Source organism: Rhagoletis zephyria, unplaced genomic scaffold (assembly GCF_001687245.7).
Source record: "Rhagoletis zephyria isolate East Lansing unplaced genomic scaffold, Rhagoletis_zephyria_1.1 Rzeph_scaffold_00251, whole genome shotgun sequence".
In the NCBI taxonomy this organism is placed as follows: domain Eukaryota; kingdom Metazoa; phylum Arthropoda; class Insecta; order Diptera; family Tephritidae; genus Rhagoletis; species Rhagoletis zephyria.
The window spans coordinates 218,198-242,271 of NW_016157335.1; the positions used below are offsets into that span (position 1 = coordinate 218,198).

At 35.4% G+C, this 24,074-nt stretch overlaps 1 protein-coding gene and 1 long non-coding RNA gene across 7 annotated transcripts in view; one reads left to right on the forward strand and one right to left on the reverse strand.

Moving 5' to 3' along the window:
• The window catches only part of FASN1 (Fatty acid synthase 1), a 194,310-nt gene that overhangs the window by 68,929 nt on the left and 101,307 nt on the right, over positions 1-24,074 (forward strand). The window lies entirely within an intron of this gene.
• LOC108358419 (uncharacterized) lies at positions 1,043-11,105 on the reverse strand. The gene is made up of 3 exons (XR_001846771.1): positions 10,969-11,105; positions 8,326-8,329; positions 1,043-1,055 (listed from the first exon to the last, which is right to left on the reverse strand). It is a non-coding gene; the product is annotated as an uncharacterized LOC108358419 (long non-coding RNA).

Consider the following 24,074-nt stretch of genomic DNA (forward strand, 5'->3'; position numbering starts at 1 on the left):
CTAATCTGGCCACAACCACAGTCGTCGCGTAGCCCGGTCGTCGCCAAAATAATTATCTACATAAGAGTACGTGTTAAAATAATTTAGCATCTGTGGTCCGTAGGTCGTCATTTTCATTGTGTTCGGGCAGAAATTTTAACTGAAGATAAAACTCAAAACAATATTCTCTGTGTTATATGCTGCGAACAGGAACGGCAACTCTTGTTTGTTCTATGCCATGGTACAATAATTACAGGTATTGTCTTCCCAGAGAGGTTTGCTTCACATCGAAATTCGTGCTCCCTTATTTCCATTTTGACGCATTTCAATGTTGATTCTTTTACTTTTATTTGGCTTTGCTTTTTGTTTTCGCTCAATTTCATTTTTATGATTTTGCAAAATAAACGAAAAAACGTTTGAAATTAAGTGAGCCATATAAATTTTGAATTCATTTACGAATGTTTTTTTCCCGGCTTTTGCAAATTAAATAAGTTCTCTGCAAGATGGTTTGTATAAAAAAATACGTGAACATTATGGTATATGGGGTGTGGAAATATCCCTTTTCCCTAGCAGTTAACCTTTTAGTGTTGGCAACAATGATATTTTTTAAATAAGGCAGATCGGAATATGAGCTCTCTGGGAAGACAATACCTGTAATTATTGTACCATGGTTCCAAGCCATGGCGGAATTATACCAGGTGAAGTAATCAGAGCGAGAAGGAAGATTTTGGCACTGCCTTATTTGAAAAATTGCCTTTAAAATTTGACTATAAGGCAGCCGAAGGTCAGAAAATAAAGCGATAAAGCTGTTTTATTGATATGTCTTGTACTTCACCTGATTACAGTGTTGCCACTTTGTGAGTAATTCCTCAAAACTTGAGGAATTTCGAGTGCGCTTGAGTGTTTTTTGAGGATTTTTATTTTGAGGAATTTTCTCTCGATATATTTGCAGATAACAAATGCAGCCATGTTTTACACAAGAGAGTTGTTAAATCGCTCGGCAAATTTTTGAATAAAAAGCTTTCCGAAGTTTTATAAAGAGGGAAATACACCACACAAGTGGCTTGTGAAACATTCTTCAAACCTACTTTTCCCATTTCGCCATACACCATGTAAACATAACTCGTTCAAGCAATTTCAGTTTGCTTCCGGTTCACAATGTAAAAGGGGTTGGTTTTCTTTGATTCATCTCTCTCGCGTCCTCATTTCGTTGCGAATGGGGCGATTTTATCATATACAACGTAAGCGGTTTGATCAAATGTCAACATGGCGGCCAGAAAATCCAAAAATTTTTAATTTTTGTTCACAATTTCCTCAAACGGCTTGTCAAACCTTCAAACACCCCCATACACAACATAAGTAGCTTTAAGGAAAGCTATATTTCGCTTTGTTTGTCAACCCGTTTGTGTGGTGTTTTTCGCTCTTAAGCACATCTGCATTTGCTGCTAAATATTAAAAATGTTATCGATAACTTTTTTTTATTCCATCGTTATATTTGAAACTTGCAAAATCTCGGTAACGGATGGAGAGAACGCGCATTGTTCGATCATAATTATATTCATAGTGATTCCTCATTAGATTCTGAAAATTATAGGAAAAGTGTTTGTTCTCATTTTCTTTGTGGGTGTTTCCGACAGGGTAGGAGTGTGATGTAATGTGGAACGATTTTCCGTCATCCCTTGTCAAATTTGGTTTGGAGACAAACCGGGTTCGGCGTTGTGCCGATCTGAATAGTTTCTGTTTGTCCGTCACTGTTTATAGTCGTGCTAAATCGTCTTTGGTTCTTAGTTAGGTGCGTCTCAGCGGATTATATTCTTTCGTTCAACCAGTGGTTTTTGTTCTGTGCATACACCCTCAGGTAGAAATCAACTGTTCACTTCTTCTTGATTAATTGTTGCATTGATTCGCAGGTAGGTAAAAATCTGTTATTTTCTTTCTCTTTGTTTCTGAAAAGTTTTTGAATTAAAAGATTCTGATATAGTTGCAGCATTATTATATACAAACCAAGGCATAAAAAATAACGGTGATACTTTGTTTGAACCGCATGAACAAATGTACCAATTGAATTGGAGAACGTAATTAATTTTTATACTTAGTCCCTGTAAATAGTACACAATACTCATATCTGTAATAAGAAAATTTTGAGTAATTTGTTCGGATTTTGAGGATTTTTCGTTTGTTTTTGAGGAATTTGGTAATTTTTTTGTGGCAACACTGCCTTTTTATTGCACCGTGGTTCCATGCAAACATTTTAAGGATTTCCAGCAATGTGCAATTTGCCAAGCAGTTATTAAAGATGACGCTTTCCCTATATTTTATTAGACCTTTCATAAGTAAAAATATTATTAGAATAGTGCTTTCTTCATATGAATTTTATCACATTTTTTATTTAATTGTATTTTTGGAATAACCAAAGTTATTTTTCCTTCTGCCAGTAAACTGTTTTAGTCGCAAATAATAGAAATAAGCAATGGGATATAAGGCCAAATTTGATTTACATATTTCCAACTTTTGGTGGAAACAAAGCAAAACTCAGATTTTGGTATTATTTCCCATTTAGAAGTGAAATAAAGCAAAGTCTGCGTTATTTTCGTTTATGTTATTATTGTCAATCACGTAATTTTCACATATTTATGTATGTATGTTTATTTTCAACCAAAATAAAATAGTAACTACTGTTTAACTTAATTACTGTGTATACTTTTATAGAGTTAAAAGGTACAACGGATGAATCTGCAGAAACGGTTTTTGAAAACATTAATGCCGAAACACAGATTTATTTGAAAAAAAGCAGAAAGCAAAAGTTGTGACGACGTTTTAAAATTTTGAGAGAAAACTAAATATTTACCACTTCTTAGAAGCCTTTCAAGGCAATCTAAATACCAGCTAACTCAGCAACTAGTGAACGAGTTTTTTTCTGTGTCAAGCAGAATTCTAGGAGAAAAAGGTACACGACTGCTTGGTGAAAACCTCGACAAAAATTTATTTTTATACAAAAATATGAGCTAATGTCATTTTAAAATTACATTGAATGAATATTCATGTGAATTCTTTTTTATACTCGTTATACATACTTATGTATGTTCATCCGAAATTTGTAAAACAGAAAAATAATAGTGCGTTCATCCCATGTAAGGCGTTTGGTCAAGCTTTTGTAACAATACCTGTGTTATTAAAACCTATTTAGATGAAATGCTATTTATACAAATAAAGTTCCATGAAAAAACGGCCGTGAGCGTGCGTGATTAAAAAACTAGGCGTCACGCGCGTGCATGAACGTGATTGAAAAAGATAATATAGGACGTGAATATGCGTGATTCACAAAACCATCAACGTGAGCGTGCGTGAACGTCAGCCAAAATCACTCACGTGCCCATCTCTAAAATGTGGTAGCATTAGACCGCTTATAGGCCTTGGCATAAAAATACTGCAGGTAAAGTCAGCTTCTATGACAATGGTTTGATAAAAATGACTTTTATCATTACCCTTGCACATTCCAAATTCTTTCGGTTTGCTTTCGGTTATCGCCTTTTCGTTTGGATATATGATACTTCTTATATAGTGACATAATCCCTCGTAATACAAGTGAAGAAATATAAGTCCGGGCGAAACCGAATTTTATATACCCGGCGCAGGTATCAAATATCGTCGCTTACAGGCCAATTCTGCTTGTTACTGAACATTTTGACACCGTTGTAACCAAATAATAACACCACTTCTTGTAACCGCAATTCTAAGTACCTTGGTAACAATTTAATATATTGGCAATACAGCTATGAAGTTTTGTATAAATTATTTTGTGGCATACTTCACGGGGCAATATTTTGTTACCTGCTTATGAGATGGTCCCAAAATTTATCAGTGCGCAGAATGGGAAAAGGGTTTAAAAATTACCAGGAACTTTATTTACCGGTAACAAAATTTTTGTTACCAACGTAGAGGCCTGTTAAACTTTCTCTCAAGTACCTTTGCAATGACAAGCAGGGGTGTTTTCCTCGATTTCAAATGTTTTCGATAAAATGCTGACTTAATGAAATCATTTAACCAAGTTTAGTAGAAATCGATAAATCGGTTACTGAGAGACCCCTTTGTAGTCATAAAGTGGGTGGTGCTACGCGAATTCCTAATAGTCTTGTTTTTTGTTAGTGTCCTCAGTTTTTGAAATATCAGTTTTCGTCTTTTTGAAATCTTCCGTTATACGGGAAGGGGGGTGTAATTTGAGTCCGATTTTAATGATTTTCAACAAATTGCTTTTCCGTACCAAGGTTATAAGGTGCACCAATTTTGTTTAAATTAGATGAATCGGTTACCGAGATACACATTTGTGGTCATAAGTGGGCGGCGCCACGCCCATTTTCCAGAAGTTTATAACATTTTCTGCTAAGTGATTACTGCAATCATCGATTATGAATTACCTTTAATAATTAATACTGATTTCACGCAGTTTTCGTGTTTCCGTAAATTACCGTTAGGTGGGAGGTGATTTTCAACAGATTTCTTAGTTGGACCCTAAGAAAGGCTCGGACCAAGTTTGGCAAGGATTGGTGTACTAACTTCTGAGATACATCATATTATCATAAGTGGGCGGGGTCACGTCCGATTATATGGGAAGTGGGCGTGGTTACAGTCCGATTTCGCCCATTTTCAATACCAACATACCCTGAGTAAAGATATCGTAATTTTTGCTCGAGTTATCGTGTACACGGACGGACGGAGATACAGGCATGGCTTAATCGTCTTCTCTTTTAATTCTAATCATTTATGTATACATTTGTCTATATCTGTCTCGATTCGTTTTGGCTGTTACAAACCACCGTTATGTGAACAAAATTATAATACCCTAGTACACATGTGCGCTCGGATATAAAAATAATCTTACCTTGGTTTGTTTTAAGGTATAGGCCAATAGGTCGTCTTTATTTTGTACTTTTTAGCTAGCTGCCGCCACACTACTAGGCCTCAATTCGATTCCCCTAGAATTATTCTTCCTGCCTTGCTGAATATTACTTGCTAGTGGTGAAGAAAGTGAATGACTTATGGCTCGGAAACCTATTCAAATGAAATGCTAACTAAGTGAACGCATTCTAATTACTTAATTGGTATTTATTTGGAATTGATTACAATAATCGATACAGTAGAACAAATAAGTGGTTTCTGACAATAGCATTGTTTGTGTGTAGCTTATTGAATTCGAAATTACATGTGTATGTACAAAGGTGTATATACAATATATGTATGTATGTAAAAACACCTCGCTTCCGTTCGATAGGAACATTGCTTTTCTTAAAGAATCGTAAATATATCTTATACATATTTACTTACAAGTACTGGAAAAGAAGTATAGATTCTTAAGAAAAGAGATGAGCGGAAAAAAATACCTTGTATTGTTTGTTGCTTATCCAATTTTTCAGTAAAAAAAACTCCATAAATTTGCCTGCTTCTGATTCATTTTAATAGTTGAAATGTCTTAAATACAAATATTTCCTTGTTGGTTGGTTGGTGGCGAGTTTAACAACCCCAATTAGCACTTATGCGTGCCGTTTTAAAACCACTACCTGAATAGAAATCCCGAAAAGATAGCAGCAGAAGTTGGTTATTTATCTCAAACCCAGCATGTGGAGTTCAGGAGTTAAGAAGTTGCAGTGGATTAATATCACTTATGTATGTTAAACTGCAGAAGCAGGGTTTGCCTAGAAGCCTAATTCTAGTCCTACATAGTGCTGGGCAATCGCAGAGCAGATGCTCCACCGTTTCTTCTGCATCTGATGAATTACAACTACGGCAAGAAGTGTTGTGTTCCAGTCAGTGTTGCAAGGTCTTCGGCGTGAGAAAACGTATCTCTTGGTCTGAAAAAACGTCATATCCTACCCAAAAACGTGTTTTTCAAATGTATGCACAAAAAAACTTTCTTTGTATACAAGGGTACATATCGACTGCTGAGTGGAAGATCGACCTATCTCGGCAGCCAGTTCGAAAACGCCTTATCTCAAAAATCTTTTCAAAAACGTTCTATTTCAGAATTGGGTTGAAGAACGCCCTATTTCAGAATTCGTTTCAAAAACGCCCTATCTCAGCTGCCGATTCAAAAACGCCCTATATCAGCACATTTTCAATACATTTTGAAGTGAAATAGGGCATTTTTGAATCGAATTCTGAAATAGGGCGTTTTTCAACCAAATTCTGAGATAGATTGTTTTTCAATGAAATTCTGAAATAGGGCGTTCTTGAAAAGTTTTTTGAGATAGGGCGTTTTCGAAGTGGCTGCCGAGATAAGTCGATCTTCCACTCAGCAGTCGATATGTACGTAAGGTATATTAAAATGTCATTTCGACAGAGCACATTTAAAATTCATTGTAAACTGGTTTGAGATCGTTAATATAAAAATCATTTTATACATACCCTTGTGATCAGCTGATTAAGTCATCAACATTTTGATCGATTTTAGCCGTTTCTCTTTTAATGTTTATTATTTTTCCATAGAGCCTAACTTATTATATAACAAACAAAATATTGATCCACATTTCAAACTTTGTGCAAAAATTATAAAAAATCTGCGAGAGTTTCAGCGAGATTTTCTGCTTTTTATTCAGATTTTTTAGAATTTTTTTGAGTATCCAGTTAGATATCCCATTAAATTCCAGGGCAATAATGTGCAAGTTTTAAAGTGCTAAAGAATTGCGTTGATTTTTAATAATTTTTTTTTCTTGTAGACATTTGGTTAAGTGGTCGGTTGTCGAAAATGCTAAATTACGTTCTGCCAAGAAGGAACATAGCAATATTTCAGCCTTTTTGCTTTCATTACATTTTCAATGAAGTCTTAAAAAAGTCACCTACTTTTGCAATAGATCAGCTCTTCTTGATTTGGCTTTTAATGTGCAATTGCAGACATTGCAATAAACGTCGTAACCTCAAGTGTTTACACAGCCAGCATTTAAACGCGGGATCCTTAGTCCAAGAATCCATAGGGTCAAGGCCATTTCAAGTTGAAAAAAAAAATGTCTTGGAGTGCTTGGAGCGTGCTCGCGCTCTTTCTAGCTTCCTATCTCCCCGTGGGGTACGTAAATAAGTCACGGCCAGAACATCGGGGTGCACACATTTGTCGCTACTCGCTTGAGTGCTGACCCCATGCGACTACTAACGTAACATTTTTTGGCAGAGATAAGTTTTTAATTTTTTTTAAGTTTGAAGTCGAAATTATGTCTTTCTTTTTTTAGGTTAACGATAATAGAGTACTTTAATATTTTTGCTAATACACACTTCTTTTTTTTTGTATTTTGAAAACTCTTTTTTCAACACTTTTATTGGGGTCACTGAGGACCACATGCGACTAATTGTCTCTTTCCTTATGCGCCTTAATAAGGGTTAAGTTATCTGTGCCCAAAGAATATATATCTGTTGAAGCAGCTGCTGCAAAAAACAAAACTTGTAAAGATTTATTAAGAAAATAATTCAAAATCAGTTCTACTTACAAGATTTGTTAACAGACAAAAATTACTGGGAAGTTAAAAGACGTCATTTTTTACACAAAAAACGTCATTTTTTACACAAAACGTCTATAGGTTACAAAAAAACGTCCAAATGACGTTAGAAACGGTAACCTGGCAACGCTGGTTCCAGTCCTAGTCTTTCAGGATGGATTCCATGGCCCAGTGACCTGTGTGAAGGGCTGCTAGTCGAGATAGATCCCTTTTTTTAATTAATTTGCGTTTTGCGCCGTAGGTGGGCCACAGATCCCTGCCGACCCCTTAGGATTGTAGGTTTTTCCACCTGCTGTTAGCCACCTTTTTTCAGTGCTGAGAGATGCGGCTCTTGATATAGCTCCGAGGCACAAGAACCTTCTCTGCCTCTGAGATATCCAGATCCGAACCATTCCTGGATAGCTCGTCAGCCACCTCGTTGCTGTGAATTCTGCTGTGCCCCGTTACCCAGATCAGTGTAACGATATGCCTGTCAGCTAACGCCATCACATTCCCCCTGAACTGTTATTATTATTATGCTGGAGGTGATGCTTACAGAGCCAAGTGCCCTGATCGCTGGCTGACTATCTGAGAAAATAGCAATGCTGGTTCTCGCTAGCTTCGGGGCTAAAATTATTTTGCACGCCTCATTTATGGCAAAGACCCCTGCCTGAGAAACACTTGCCGAATTTGGTAATCGAATAGACTCTTCGATTTGGAGGTCGGTTGAAAATATTCCCGTCCCTGCGCCACAATCCATTTTTGAGCCGTTCATAAAAATGGATATTTCGAAGCGATCAGTAAAAATTGGAATAGGAAGAATGCAGGATACGTCCATACCCATACGTACGTTCTTCCCACAATCTAACTTCCCTCACCATAATAGCACTTTTCTTGATAAAAGGGGTCATTTGGTAGCGGATGGCAGATGACGTTCAATGCTTCCGTTGGACATGATCTCATCGCCCCAGTAATCGCAATGCATGCTGACTTTTGTACCCTGCCTAACATTGTACGTATGTAGTTCATCTCTACGGCTTTCCACCAAACCAGCGAATCGTATGCAATAATTCGGCGAATCACTGCCTTGTACATCCGTAGCATAAGATCAGGTCGTAGGCCGCATGTCTTACCCAGCATTTTCTTGAAGGAAGACCTTTTTTACTTGAGAATGACTCCCAAATACTTAGCGTAAGGGGAAAGAGAAAGAGTATTCCCATTTAAGTCAGGTAGGGTAAAAATAGGAATATTTTTCTTTATAGTGAATAATAATAATTCGGTCTTCGAGGGATCAACCTTGAGCCCGCAGCTATTTGCCCAAGAACCCAATTTCCCTAGTGCTCTTTGAAGCATTTCGCTTATCACATTTATGCACAATCTGGATACCATAATCACTACATCATCTGCATACGCGAAAACTTTGACCCCCTCCCTGTTGAGTCTTACAACAATGTTGTTTAGTATGCAAAGCTACAGCAGCGGCGACAGTACCCCGCCTTGAGGAGTCCCCCGTTTTGGATGACTGATGACTACGCTGGTGCCTAACTTAGCGGTTAAAATCCTTGTACGAAACATGGTAGAGATCCAGTTTACCAGGAAGTTCTCAATCCCCAGGTTTCTGAGTGGCTGCTCTATCGCCTCCAGGATAACGTTGTTGAACGCCCGTTCTATGTCCAGGAAGGCCGCCAACGTATATTGTTTGTTTTCCAGCGATGACTCAACCTTGTGTATAACCTTATGTAGCGCAGATTCTGTGGAGCGCCCTTTTAGGTAAGCATGCTGTGCAGTAGACAATTCTCCTTTTCTGCAAGTCCAGGAGCCGCTCGAAAGTTTTCAGTACAAAAGACGAGAGATGGGTCTGAAGTCCTTAGGCACCGTATGTCCTCTCTTGCCTACCTTGGGAATGCAAACTTCTTTAACACTTGTCCATGTTATCCATCTTGTCCATGCAATCTTTTCCCGCGTGATAATTTCGTTAGCGACATTAATGGATGGTGCCGCTACGTTGCTATCTACCCCTGAGACCTGGTTTAGGTCACAGCCTGGAAAATGGGTACGAAGAAGGAGTTCTAATGCCACATTAGAACTGTTGATCAATCTTCCTTTTTTAGGAAGGAAGAACTGCTGTGTTCCTTGGATAGGATCCTCTCCATTCTGGGGGATTCTTTCGTTGATTCTATAATAATAATAATAGATTGGCGCTTACACATATGTTAGTGTTTGGCCGAGCTTCTCCTCCGATTTGTGGCGTGCGCCTTGATGTTGTCACACAGAGCGGAGGGACCTACAGTTTTACGCCGACTCCGAACGGCGATTGCATTTTTATGAGAAGCTGTTTTTCAAGGCAGAAATACACTCTGAGATTTGCTATTGCCTGCCGAGGGATGACCGCTGTTAAGAAAAAACCTTTTTTCTATATTTTTTGCGATGTTGCTTTGACCAGGGTTTGAACCCAGGCGTTGCGGAGTGGAAGCGCGCACTGCTCACCACTGCTTACCACTACACCACAGCGGCCGACATGATTCTATAGAAGAGCAGATATCCCTCCAGGATTCCTGTTTTGCTTTGCGAATTGCCTTCTTGTAAATTCTCAAGCTATCTTCATAAGGCTGCCAGTCGCCCGTTTAATAGCTTAAGTTGAAAGCTTTACGAGACTCTTTCCTGAGTTCCAAGATCTTCCCTCCCCACTATAGAGGATATTGCTTCCGGCCGAAACTTACGGTGCAGGAGACTTTAAAAGCCGTTCCCATAGCCTTTACGAATTTGTTGCACTTGATTTCTATATCTTCCAATTATCTATAGTTATGTTCGCCAAGTTTGTTACTGACCACACTGGCGAACCGCCGCCAGTTTTTTCTCTTTGAACTACGTATACTAATTTTAAGAATTACTTTAATATACCTTCAAAGAATTTTAATTGCATACCTCATAAAGAAAACCACGTAAAACATCCGGTACTTATAAAAAAATTACACAGGTTTACCAAAAAAAGGTTATGCATATTAAACCAAACCTATATATCCCTATGTTATTCGACACACTGAATGCGAATCCGAAGTCAGTTAGACTCCATCATGTCGTTGAATAAACCTGAAAATTCATATATATAAAGTTTTAAATTCGCTGAACCTGAATCCGAGGTCCGTTAACCTCCATTATGTCAGATTTGAGGTCATTTGAAGGTCAAATAAGACAAAAAAATTATTCAATAAAAATAAAAGATTTTGTTTTTGTTGTCGCTGAAACCGAGCCCCTTGATTCCTCAAGGTCATCTAGAGGTCATGCCAAGGTCATCCCAAGGCCAAATTCCGATGACTTTTATTGCATTTTCAGGTTTATTCAGTGAATTTTTCCCTACATGACCTTCAAATGACCACGAGCCGGACGTGATTGAGGCTAACAGACCTCGGATTCGCATTTAGCATTTCGAATAACATAGGGATATATAGGTTTTGTTTAATATGCATACACTTTTTTTGTAAACCTGTGTTATTTAATATTTTCTTGTAAATTTAGGCATATGAAGATTAACTCTAACAATTTCTTGATAAAATTGTTGCAATGACAGATCTCTTTCCCGTTTAAGTTGTTAAAAATTGCTGGTATCATGTATGGGCCATTTTACTCAGTTTGCGTTCAACAGATGATATCGTCACTTCTGAATTTTCGTGTGCTTCAGGCATTTCTGGCACAGGAACCTCCCAGAGCATGGGAACAGTAAATGGGTATAAACGCATACGCTTAAAAATATTTGCCTGCAATGGGCCAATAATAAAATCATTCGCGTTGAAATGATTTTCACAGACACGAGAAAAATCTTTCAACTGAACACCGCAGCTGTTATCCCAATGAAGCTTTCTAACTTCGTAACTAGGCGCCTTAAATTATCGCACCACTTTAACGTCTTGGCTCTTGGCACACAGCGCAACGCTCGTAGTGCCTGCTCCTTTTCATTTTTGTATATGTATCTATAAATGGATGTGGTCGAAAAACAAAAAGATTTACACAATTCAAAAACTATCTCACACCACGCAATTGAATTTTTAATGAAAAATATAAAATGCCAACTTGAAAAGGGTTAAAAGTTATTCATCATTTGACATTATAGTCGGTGTTCAAAAGAGAGAAATATCAAAATCACGTCTACCTTATTTAAGGTGCAGTCCCGTATTCATCGGACTCGGACTAGTAAAACTGTCAAAGAATAAAAATTTGCTCAGAGCGAGAGAGTAGCATTGAAAAGTACGGGATCGCTTTCTAGTAAAAAATGGTAACTTCTGTCAACTTCAACATAACCTCCAAATTTTGGTTGTATATTTTAGCTTATTTTGTATGTAAACACATCCAGCTCACACATGTAAATAACCAAAAATACTTTCAAATTCATTAGAATCCACTTAAACAAGTAATTAAATACTTTTCAACATGAATTAGCAGTGCACTTTTCTTTTGTTTACAATTTGGTTGCCAAACACACTACAGCTGATCGTTTGACACATTTACCAGAATTTACCATCAAAAAATTCTCGGACTAAAACTGGTAACTTCTGACAGAGAGAGAACCGTATTTACTCTCTTTTCTGTCCTCTCAATAGTCAGAGAACCGAGTACGGGATCGATTTCCAGTAAAATCTGACGGATTCTGACTATTTCTGACTAGTCCGGACTCGTACGGGATCGCAACTTTAATATGCCTTGGTCAAATACAAGGCATGTTCAACAAGGTAGAAGTGATTTCAACATTTCTCTCTTTGTAGCAATAAAGCAACTTTCTCGCTTTATTTTCTGTATTTTCTTGGCATGCAGTTATCTTATAGAAATTTTTCAAGGCAAATTTTCAAATAAAATAGTGTCAAATCTTTATTCTCGCTCTTGTTACCATGATACAAATAGTAAGGTAGAACCGCTGGAGACACTTTTAGCCATTTTGACGTTTTCAAGCTTTATAATTTTAAAATTTACTCACAAATTCACACACACATTCACATTTTCAATCTCAAACAACAGCACTTTTAAGCAATTTAATTTGTTTTTATTTTCCCTTTTATATGATTTTAAAATGCTGGCAAACTTCAAAAAAAATCATGGCCGACAAATTAAGAGAACGGTTCTACCCATGATTCAATAATGAAAGGGTTTGTAAGAAAAACTTTCTTTCGCTCTTGTTTTATCAATGACACTCCCACCCTACTCCTAAAAACAAAAGCAGTGATATTTCTTTTCCAAATTTCTTTGCAAGTTATAAGAACACTTTTAAATTTTTAGTAGTGAAATTTTTACTTTTTAAATTTGAAGAAATGTTTGTTCTTCATTCGCTGGCGGCAACAAGACAAAATGGGTGAGAATCGTTGGACTACAGAAATTAAATGTAGGCTAAAGAGACGAAATTCCCTTAAATGCCGAAATGTATTTGTCGATATTCGTGGAGACCTCTTCATTCTTCCAAGTCGCTGTAAAGTAAAGCGCGCAATGGTTCTGGTAAATGAGCCAACGAAGGTATTTAGGTATTGTCCTCCACAACACAAACCTGGTGTCTCCGAATGAGACTTTGACGCAATATAATATTGCCAAACCGTATCCACGGGCCCAATCGCCATACGACAGCTCGGTTTAGTCAATGGCGCGATGTAATTGCACACTTACGACACTTCTCATTTGACGATGTAGATCACGTTCCNTTAATATGCCTTGGTCAAATACAAGGCATGTTCAACAAGGTAGAAGTGATTTCAACATTTCTCTCTTTGTAGCAATAAAGCAACTTTCTCGCTTTATTTTCTGTATTTTCTTGGCATGCAGTTATCTTATAGAAATTTTTCAAGGCAAATTTTCAAATAAAATAGTGTCAAATCTTTATTCTCGCTCTTGTTACCATGATACAAATAGTAAGGTAGAACCGCTGGAGACACTTTTAGCCATTTTGACGTTTTCAAGCTTTATAATTTTAAAATTTACTCACAAATTCACACACACATTCACATTTTCAATCTCAAACAACAGCACTTTTAAGCAATTTAATTTGTTTTTATTTTCCCTTTTATATGATTTTAAAATGCTGGCAAACTTCAAAAAAAATCATGGCCGACAAATTAAGAGAACGGTTCTACCCATGATTCAATAATGAAAGGGTTTGTAAGAAAAACTTTCTTTCGCTCTTGTTTTATCAATGACACTCCCACCCTACTCCTAAAAACAAAAGCAGTGATATTTCTTTTCCAAATTTCTTTGCAAGTTATAAGAACACTTTTAAATTTTTAGTAGTGAAATTTTTACTTTTTAAATTTGAAGANGATTTACACAATTCAAAAACTATCTCACACCACGCAATTGAATTTTTAATGAAAAATATAAAATGCCAACTTGAAAAGGGTTAAAAGTTATTCATCATTTGACATTATAGTCGGTGTTCAAAAGAGAGAAATATCAAAATCACGTCTACCTTATTTAAGGTGCAGTCCCGTATTCATCGGACTCGGACTAGTAAAACTGTCAAAGAATAAAAATTTGCTCAGAGCGAGAGAGTAGCATTGAAAAGTACGGGATCGCTTTCTAGTAAAAAATGGTAACTTCTGTCAACTTCAACATAACCTCCAAATTTTGGTTGTATATTTTAGCTTATTTTGTATGTAAACACATCCAGCTCACACATGTAAATAACCAAAAATACTTTCAAATTCATTAGAATCCACTTAAACAAGTAATTAAATACTTTTCAACATGAATTAGCAGTGCACTTTTCTTTTGTTTACAATTTGGTTGCCAAACACACTACAGCTGATCGTTTGACACATTTACCAGAATTTACCAGCAAAAAATTCTCGGACTAAAACTGGTAACTTCTGACAGAGAGAGAACCGTATTTACTCTCTTTTCTGTCCTCTCAATAGTCAGAGAACCGAGTACGGGATCGATTTCCAGTAAAATCTGACTGATTCTGACTATTTCTGACTAGTCCGGACTCGTACGGGATCGCAACTATAATATGCCTTGGTCAAATACAAGGCATGTTCAACAAGGTAGAAGTGATTTCAACATTTCTCTCTTTGTAGCAATAAAGCAACTTTCTCGCTTTATTTTCTGTATTTTCTTGGCATGCAGTTATCTTATAGAAATTTTTCAAGGCAAATTTTCAAATAAAATAGTGTCAAATCTTTATTCTCGCTCTTGTTACCATGATACAAATAGTAAGGTAGAACCGCTGGAGACACTTTTAGCCATTTTGACGTTTTCAAGCTTTATAATTTTAAAATTTACTCACAAATTCACACACACATTCACATTTTCAATCTCAAACAACAGCACTTTTAAGCAATTTAATTTGTTTTTATTTTCCCTTTTATATGATTTTAAAATGCTGGCAAACTTCAAAAAAAATCATGGCCGACAAATTAAGAGAACGGTTCTACCCATGATTCAATAATGAAAGGGTTTGTAAGAAAAACTTTCTTTCGCTCTTGTTTTATCAATGACACTCCCACCCTACTCCTAAAAACAAAAGCAGTGATATTTCTTTTCCAAATTTCTTTGCAAGTTATAAGAACACTTTTAAATTTTTAGTAGTGAAATTTTTACTTTTTAAATTTGAAGAAATGTTTGTTCTTCATTCGCTGGCGGCAACAAGACAAAATGGGTGAGAATCGTTGGACTACAGAAATTCAATGTTGGCTAAAGAGACGAAATTCCCTTAAATGCCGAAATGTATTTGTCGATATTCGTGGAGACCTCTTCATTCTTCCAAGTCGCTGTAAAGTAAAGCGCGCAATGGTTCTGGTAAATGAGCCAACGAAGGTATTTAGGTATTGTCCTCCACAACACAAACCTGGTGTCTCCGAATGAGACTTTGACGCAATATAATATTGCCAAACCGTATCCACGGGCCCAATCGCCATACGACAGCTCGGTTTAGTCAATGGCGCGATGTAATTGCACACTTACGACACTTCTCATTTGACGATGTAGATCACGTTCCCTGTCTCAGTCGTTCAGTAGCTGCGTGCTCTTTTTATTCTTCCTGAGTTCGTCCGGCACGAATCGCCAATTGTGTAAGCCAATGGTTAATATTCTGACAGTGGCGTAATCTCCCCAGAACATTAAAAGTGCGACATCAAAGAATTCGAATTACCATATTCGAAGCAATCGAGCCATAAACGCGAAAGAAATGTAAGCTCAACATTTTTTTATTTATCGTTTTCTTAAGTAAATATTGCATAAGATTTCCACAAACAAATAGCTTCTTCATATCCATCATCTGGCAAACAAATACATTAAAAAAAGTTCAAAGTGGACCATCCATTCTCGAGTTATGCGCCGTCTGACGTACGCAAGTTTGGTATATACATAGAAATAGTTATTTTTAATAACAATCAGGGGTTATATTCGATGTAAATAAGCTTGTTTAAATTAAATAATTAAATCAAATTCGTTTTGTTGAAAAATCCACCATTCACTATTATCCACACTTTTTTAGGGAATTTAGCTTCCATTTTAGGAAGTGTGATTGAATTCTTCCCCTTTATCTCCTGCTTCCAAAAACCATCCCTGTGGGTGGGAGTGTCAAATTTTAGAAAAAGCTACTTACAAAACCTTTAATAATTGAATCATAGTTCTACCTTCCTACATATTTTGCAAGGCAAATTCTCAAATAAAATAGTGTCAAATCTTTCCTCTCGCTCTTATTACCATGATACAAATATAGTAAGGTAGAACCGCTGAGAGACACTTTTAGCCATTTTGATGTTTTCAAGCTGTATAATTTTAAAATTTACTCACAAACTAACATACACATTCACATTTTCAATCTCAAACAACAACACTTTTAAGCAATTTAATTTGTTTTTATTTTCACTTTTATATGATTTTAAAATGCTGGCCAACTTCAAAAAAAAAAGTCATGGCCGACAAATTGAGAGAACGGTTCTACCTTCCTATGTATGTTTCTATCATGCTTATTCAAGACACATAAATACATGTATAAGTCATTTTGACATCACTTCCATGAGAACCAAACCTGCAAACCTCAACTTGTTTTGTTTTTATTTTTCTATATTTCGGTACTCTTGGAGTGGCGCATGGTGCAATAATTACAGGAATTGGTTTCCCAGAGAGTTTTGCTTCACATCGAAATTCGTTCTCCCTTATTTTCATTTTGACGCATTTCAATGTTGATTCATTTACTTTTATTTGGCTTTGCTTTTTTCGCTCAATTTAATTTTTATAATTTTTCAAAACAAAAGAAATAACTTTTTAAATGAAGTGAGCCATAAAAATATTGAATTTATTAACTAAGCAAATGTCTTTTTCCAGCTTTTACAAATTAAATAAGTCCTCTGCAAGAATGTTTATTTAAAAAAATACGTACATATTTTTTTAAACAAACCATCTTGCAGAGAACTTATTTAATTTGCAAAAGCCGAAAAAAACATTTGCTTGTAAATAAATTCAAAAATTTTTATGGCTAACTTCTTTTCTTTCTTGTTTTGAAAAATTACGTACATATTTATTTAAAAGATATGTTGCCCACACTAAAACGTTTACTGCTAGGGAAAAGGGATATTAAATAAGTTCTCTGTAAGATGGTTTGTTTAAAAAAATATGTGTACATATATGGTATGTGGGGTATATACGATATATGTACACGTATTTTTTCAAACAAACCATCTTGCAGAGAACTTACTTAATTTGCAAAAGCCGGGAAGAAACATTTGCTCGTAAATGAATTCTAAATTTATATGGCTCACTTCATTTCAAACGTTTTTTCTTTTTTTTTTGAAAAATTATAAAAATTAAAGTGAGCGAAAACAAAAAGCGAAGCCAAATAAAAGTAAAAGAATCAACATTGAACTGCGTCAAAATGAAAATAAGGGAGCAGGAATTTCGATGTGAAGCAAAACTCTCTGCGAAGACAATACCTGTAATTATTGTACCATGATACATAATACTGATTTTATTCATTCCTTCAATCAGTACGCAAATGTCCTGATTTTTTTTTAAATTTGTACTGATTTGTACTGATTTTTCAATTCTGAGCAATCAAATTTGTAATAGAGTTCTTCCCACCGAGCTTGGTGCGTGGTAACTCGGTGATCGGAAATTTTTGCCCATGTATTTTGTTTGTGTAATATTATTTTAAGATTTTTACATAACGTTGCAACTTTCTTAAAATTTACTGTAAAAAGTAGGAAGAAAATAATTTAATTATAGTTGACTTGTTTTCGGTAATGTTTGATATGCGCAAGAAATTAATATAAAAGAGCAATCGTTTGATGGACATATTGCGGGTCATTATCTACCAGAGGGCTGACGTTTTTTTGCTTTGTTAGTTATCTCGAAAATAACTTTCAGTTTAATAACAACAAATTTGATTAATTGAATGGCTTTGCCTACAATTTACAATTCGTTTTTCTCAATTTACTGACTCAATTTAGATACTCTTTTTGGCGAATTCTTAGTCTTTCAAAGTTTTTGCGCAGTTGAAAAAATAATTTAAACCATGAGGAAATACGTATGGAGTCCTTAGATAGAGGTCTCTTTCCACAGTTTGAATAAATATGTAATTTTGTTTTTTCAATACCACGTTCAAACGAATTGCCTGAGAGGAACTAACTTAAATATAAAGTTTGCTTCCTGGCGAAAAGAGAGAAACCGACTTCTAATTAAAATTTTAGAAAGTGAACTTCAAATTAAAAGTGATATTAAAATATGTATAATGTTTAGAGTTCTTTGACTATTTAAACACTGAAAGTGGAAATTACCTCATTATTGCTATTAAAAAATTTAATTTACATAAAATAATTTATTGGCTTCTGTAATATTATAAAGGTATCTCATTGAAAATTTTTGCAGTGTTTTGGAAATTTTTATTTTTCTTTGAAATTAAGTGTCCGAATGAAAAAATTTTTTTTCGGGGCCCACTTGAGGAAGCCTTACCCATTCCAAAATATTATTAGAAACAAGTACTCTGGCGTTTCAAAGTATTATCTGCTACTTACATTCATAATTCTGCTTGGAATAAAAGTGTACTGAAAAGTACTGATTTTTATAGCATGAAAAAATCGAATGTACTGATTTCGCGCCAAAAAAATCTGGCAACCCTACATAAGTATGTATTTTTATTTATTCAATTATTTTTCATTTTTCAATTAACTTGGAAGCAATCATAATCCATGGGGAAATTATACCATTATTATTATTTTTATTGTTAATTTTTATAGTTTCAGCATGATCATATTCGAATAAATAACATTTTATTAATTTTAATAGAGGCGTTATTTGATTGCTTTTTTTATTATGAAGTTTTGAAACTGCTTTTTAAAATGTTTATGTAGTTCAACCATGAATCTCATAAAATATGGGTGCGTTTGAGCTAGTAAACTGAACCGACAGCAGGATGACAAAGGCGTAACTCTGCGGCTGTGGTTGCAAGCTCAAAGGTATCCCAAATTTCTCACTACCTTTTATTAAAAATTTAACCAACCCAAAAATCTTCTTTAACACTTTCAACTTTATCGCATAAGTTGCTATTATTCCTATCGAAATTATTCCTAATTACTGTATCGCTTTCGTTTCATAAAGGCGTGAGGTCTTGGTGGAACAGTTCTTCCCGAGAGCGGATAAGAATTCGAAAAAGTAGCGATATCATCGGCGATGATTTTCACAGAAATGTCGTGTCGAATTAGTAACTTAGGCAATATAAAATGCTGGCAGGGAAGGAGCATGAACTAAGAGCGTTGCGCTGTGTGTGACAAGAGCCAAGACGTTATGATGGTGCGACATTTCTAGGCGCGTAGATATGAACTTAGGATCCCTTGGTGGGAGAGCAGCTGCGGTGTTTAATTGCAAGATTCTTCTTCTGCATGTGAAACTCATTTCAACGCGAGTTATTTTATTACTTGCTTCTTGCAGCCAACTGTTTTTAGGTGCATGCATTTAAACCTAGGTGCAGTTCCCAGGATATCTCGGGAAACGAGATGCAAAGAAAGTATAAGCGTGCCTATGTTGGGGATACCAGCTTAAACCGTAAAGAAGCCACAGAACAAGGGAGATGTCACGCTACAGAAATTGGCAAAATCTTTGGAATGAACCTGGAAAGGTTAGGTGGACTCACAAATTTATTCCAAGCAACTAAATTTGGCTGGAACGAGCCCACGGAGACTGAAACTACTGTTAAGAAGATTCCCTCACGACATGCCCCTTATAATTGGCGTAGCCAGAATGAATTTAGGGGGGCGGGGGCTTGACCCTATTAAGCTGCCGTTTCAGGGTACTATTATTCATATATATAGGGAAAACTTAAAAGTTTGGGAGGGTGGTGCACGAGCACGCCAATGGCCTCTATCGAGAGTATCTAAAAAGATTTGGGCATGGTGATTCCCCACACTACCCGGCTTACACAGGTCTTAAGGAAAACGCGGAACACGTAGTATTCTTTGTAGTATTTGAATAATAAACTAAACCGCAAAAACATTGGGCGAATAATATCAAAAAATTGCTAATTCTCTTCCATAAAATATTTCTTTCATTTTATTTAGATGTGTATGTACATATAAGATGAGAATGTAGTTAAGATTCTTTGAAGGCAATATTGAAGTTTTATTTAAAATTATTATATATTTATGTATACAAATGCGTTTCACAGTTTTTTGTTTACAGTTTTTTTTAACAACATAGTTAGATACAAGACAGTTCGAGCCAGCTGTCACTTCTTCCTTGGTGAATTTGTCTTGGGAAAATAGGGATTGTAATATTGGAAAATGTATTAAGTAGGTGTTGAGAAAAATAGGTGCTCCTCATTGTAAATAAACTGTAACAATTTAAAATCTGTCACTCGTAATTATCAAAATGGTAATATTTTAAGTTCTTTTCCATTTTTTACTTTCAGCAATTACTTAATTGTTCGTATTTTTTTATAAAGATGTTACTTACGCTGGATTTCCACTAGGCATTAAATGGCAAAAATGACAAATGACAAAGTCGGGCATAACAAAATAATCGTGTCATTATATTAAAAAAAATTGTCATTAAGTTCATTTCCACATGGCATTTTTTTAAATGGCGTAAATTTTTCGCCATTTCAATGCCGGCATTACATATTAAAGAGAAAAATAAAACCAGGTATGTGCCTTTAAAAATATGGGCTTCAAATTCCCCCCTTTTTTGATGGCACACTGACAGACTAAAACATAACACGTTGGAATTATGCGTGATTGGAAGATAACATTCTTAATATAGTTACTTGAAAATGCTAAATACAAAACAATTTTTGTCTAAAATGCGGCCATGAATTTATATGTATACGTAAAGACCTTTCAGATCTTTGGGCAGTGCGGTTATCGAATTTTCAAAAATTTACCCAAAAATTATATTTTCAAACGATCTTAAGCGAAAATTAGTTTTTTCGTAAAATTTTCTGAAAATTAGGCGTGGCCCGGCCACTTGTGTCAAATATATGTTTCTCGAAAACCACTTCACCAATCTGTACCAAATTTGATACATTGCCCTTGACTTTATTAAACACCGTCTTGAAAAGTTTTGTAGTCGGACAAAAACCACGCCTCTATAAATATCGCTAACTTTGCATTTTCAAAAATTACGGTTTCTTACTGATAACTCTTTAAGCCTTTAAGGAAAATGAATCACAAAAAAATTTCTTCAATTTCAAACAATTTGATGTATAATTTATTTTTGTTGTTTATTTTTCCTCCTCCAACAATATTTTCCTGGGAACATATCCCTATATCCTCTCGTTTGGAAGGCCCCATACAAAAATTACATTTTTTTTATATAGCTGGCTTATCTCAAGTTTATGTTTAAAGTAGCGAAGCTCATTATCAATGTTTTCCAACCGGATTCATAGTTTAGGAGCTAACCATATATCGAAAATTTTGCATAATAAAAAAAAAATAATAAAAGAAATACTTTCGGTAAATATATCAACATTAAAGAACTTGTTAACTTCCGGACGCCGAAGCATGATATTCTGTTAATACAATAGAAGTTATGAGCACTTATGTAAGTAGAGAGACATACAAAAAGTTTCTATAAAACTTTATGATTTGCATATTATGAATTACAGAATACAGATGGCTTACAAATTAGACGTCAAAATATATATTATCAGGCAAACTGTCTACAAAGACTCTGTAGGACTTCGCAAGAAATATATTCAATTTCGTTTCAAAAGTGAAATGGGCTTAATAACTGATGGCGTAAAGCCTGGATATGGCACAACTAATAATGGCAACACAAGGAGGTTTTTTATATAATCCTGAGTTGCTTATCATCAGGATTGGAGATTAGTATTTACGCTTTTCAAAAATTCCTCCAAGAAACCAGACGAAGGTACCTAATTGCATACGAGTGGTATCATATGCCAGTCAGTGTTCATAATATTATGCCATGCTACTGAGGTTATAAAAAATTGCATCGTGTCAATAGGGCAGCTATCTGAAGAAGCTCAGGAAGCGCGCAACAAGGACTGCAGGCGATTCAGAGTGGCACATACCCGAAAATCCTCTAGAGTCAACACGAATAGGGATCTGCTTAACATGCTTTTGATAACGTCTGATCTGTTAATCAATACATACCGCTAAAAGCCATTAGAAAACTTTCGATCTCTACCGCCCGAAGTCATCAGCTTCTTAAAACAACCGCATATAGATTTCGAAAGTCACCAGGATGCGGACAAAACTTCCACGACTGATGAAACAGATGAAAGTTCAGACTCCGACAGTGGCATTTCGCAGACATAACTCAAAAAAAAATATATATATAGTTATAACTTATATATTCATTAAAAAATAATTGAATATATTAAACAATTTTACATTCAAACTTTAAATATTTTTTTTTGCAGTGTAAAGCTATAAAATTAATTTAAAAGTTTTTGTCATACTACATTAGGGTAAGATATCTCTAAAATAGCTACCAGTTAAATTATTTATACTAGCATCGCCCAGTTGTCGAAATTCCATATCTTTTTTTGTATTTGTTGAATTTTGCCATGCCTCCTTATCCAAAATCTGCCACTCTTCGCCGTAGGTACGGTATTGACAACATATGTAGCTGTGGCAAATTTCAGGACGCAAGCTTAAGCGGTTCCAGAGATAAGCGATATAAAAATTTCAGTTTGTATGGGAAGTGCCACGCCTCCTTTTCCAATACCTATCATTTTTCGCCGTGAGTAGGATAATTAGAATCTATGCATCCTTGCCAAGTTTCAGTTCCCCAGCCTAATTGGGTTTAGAGATATATCGGTTTTCACATTTTAGTACGTATGTCAGATGCCACGCCCCCTATGTATAGGGATTAACATTTCTGGATTATAGGAAGTTGCATCATTTAAATCGGTATATGTTTCGTTGAAATCGAGCGAACGATGCCCTCATAAAAGGGGGTTCAAAATTTTATTGTGGCGTATTTATATATAGATACCTTCAATATTCCGTTTTGCTACAAACCCTCCTCAAAGGACCTCTGGAGCCATCCAATCGATCCCCGATCAGAGTGAATTTCTTAATGGCCACTTTTTACGACAAATCCAAGCATCAGAACAAATAATACATTTTTTTCCGGCTAACTTGTATGGGGTGGCCCACTGTGCGACGTTGGGTGCTCTGATAGTTTTCTATAAAACTCAAAACAAGAACAAATGTTTACATTTAAAGGGTCATATAAATACTTACTTATAAGAAAGATTGCTGCAAAAGGAAATAATTAGATTGTTTTTGTAGCGGTGGTAATGTTGTAAATGAAAAATGAAGCGCCCTCAAATTCTTTTAATATACTTTAGTATATTCCTAATTTAAAGTGTAGTTTGATGTAGTTACTTTCCCAGACGTTGATAAACTTTATTGAAGTGACAGCCCGGTGGACAACATGTAGCTGTCTGTATGGTATAACGGCGGAGGACTGGGTTGCTGTGTTTTCATGTAGCATAAGCAGGGTTACATTCTAACACATGCCGCTCACCAGGGATGGTCATCTCCATCTCCATCTCCATCTCCATCTCTATCTCTATCTCTATCTCTATCTCTATCTCTATCTCTAATCTTTATCTTTATCTTTATCTTTGTCTTTATCTTTATATTTATCTTTATCTTTATCTTTATCTTTATGTTTATCTTTATCTTTATCTTTATCTTTATCTTTATCTTTATCTTTATCTTTATCTTTGTCTTTATCTTTATACAACGCTTTTATAAATGGACTAAATAGTAGAAAATAATATTTCTCAGTCCCACAGAATTTGTTTTGATAACTTTTTATTTTGAAATTTTAGCAAAAGTCATTATAAACAATTAATGACATTGAAAATGAAAAGCGTGGGGCGCATGTAATACACTTGAATTGATATGAAAAGTAACATATGCATGTATGTGGGCATATGAATAACGACCGCTTAAAATCGATCTCAAATTTGTACTTTCGCTGTAGAATGTTATGTAGTTTGACTATTGTCAATGAAATCGAATGCTTTGTACTGCATGCGCTCCACGTTTTTCGTTTTCAATGTCATTAATTGTTTATAATGACTTTTGCTAAAATTTCAAAATCAAAAGTTATCAAAACAAATTCTGTGGGATGACAAATATTATTTTCTACTTTTTAGTCCATTTATAAAAGCGTTGTATATTAAAAAGT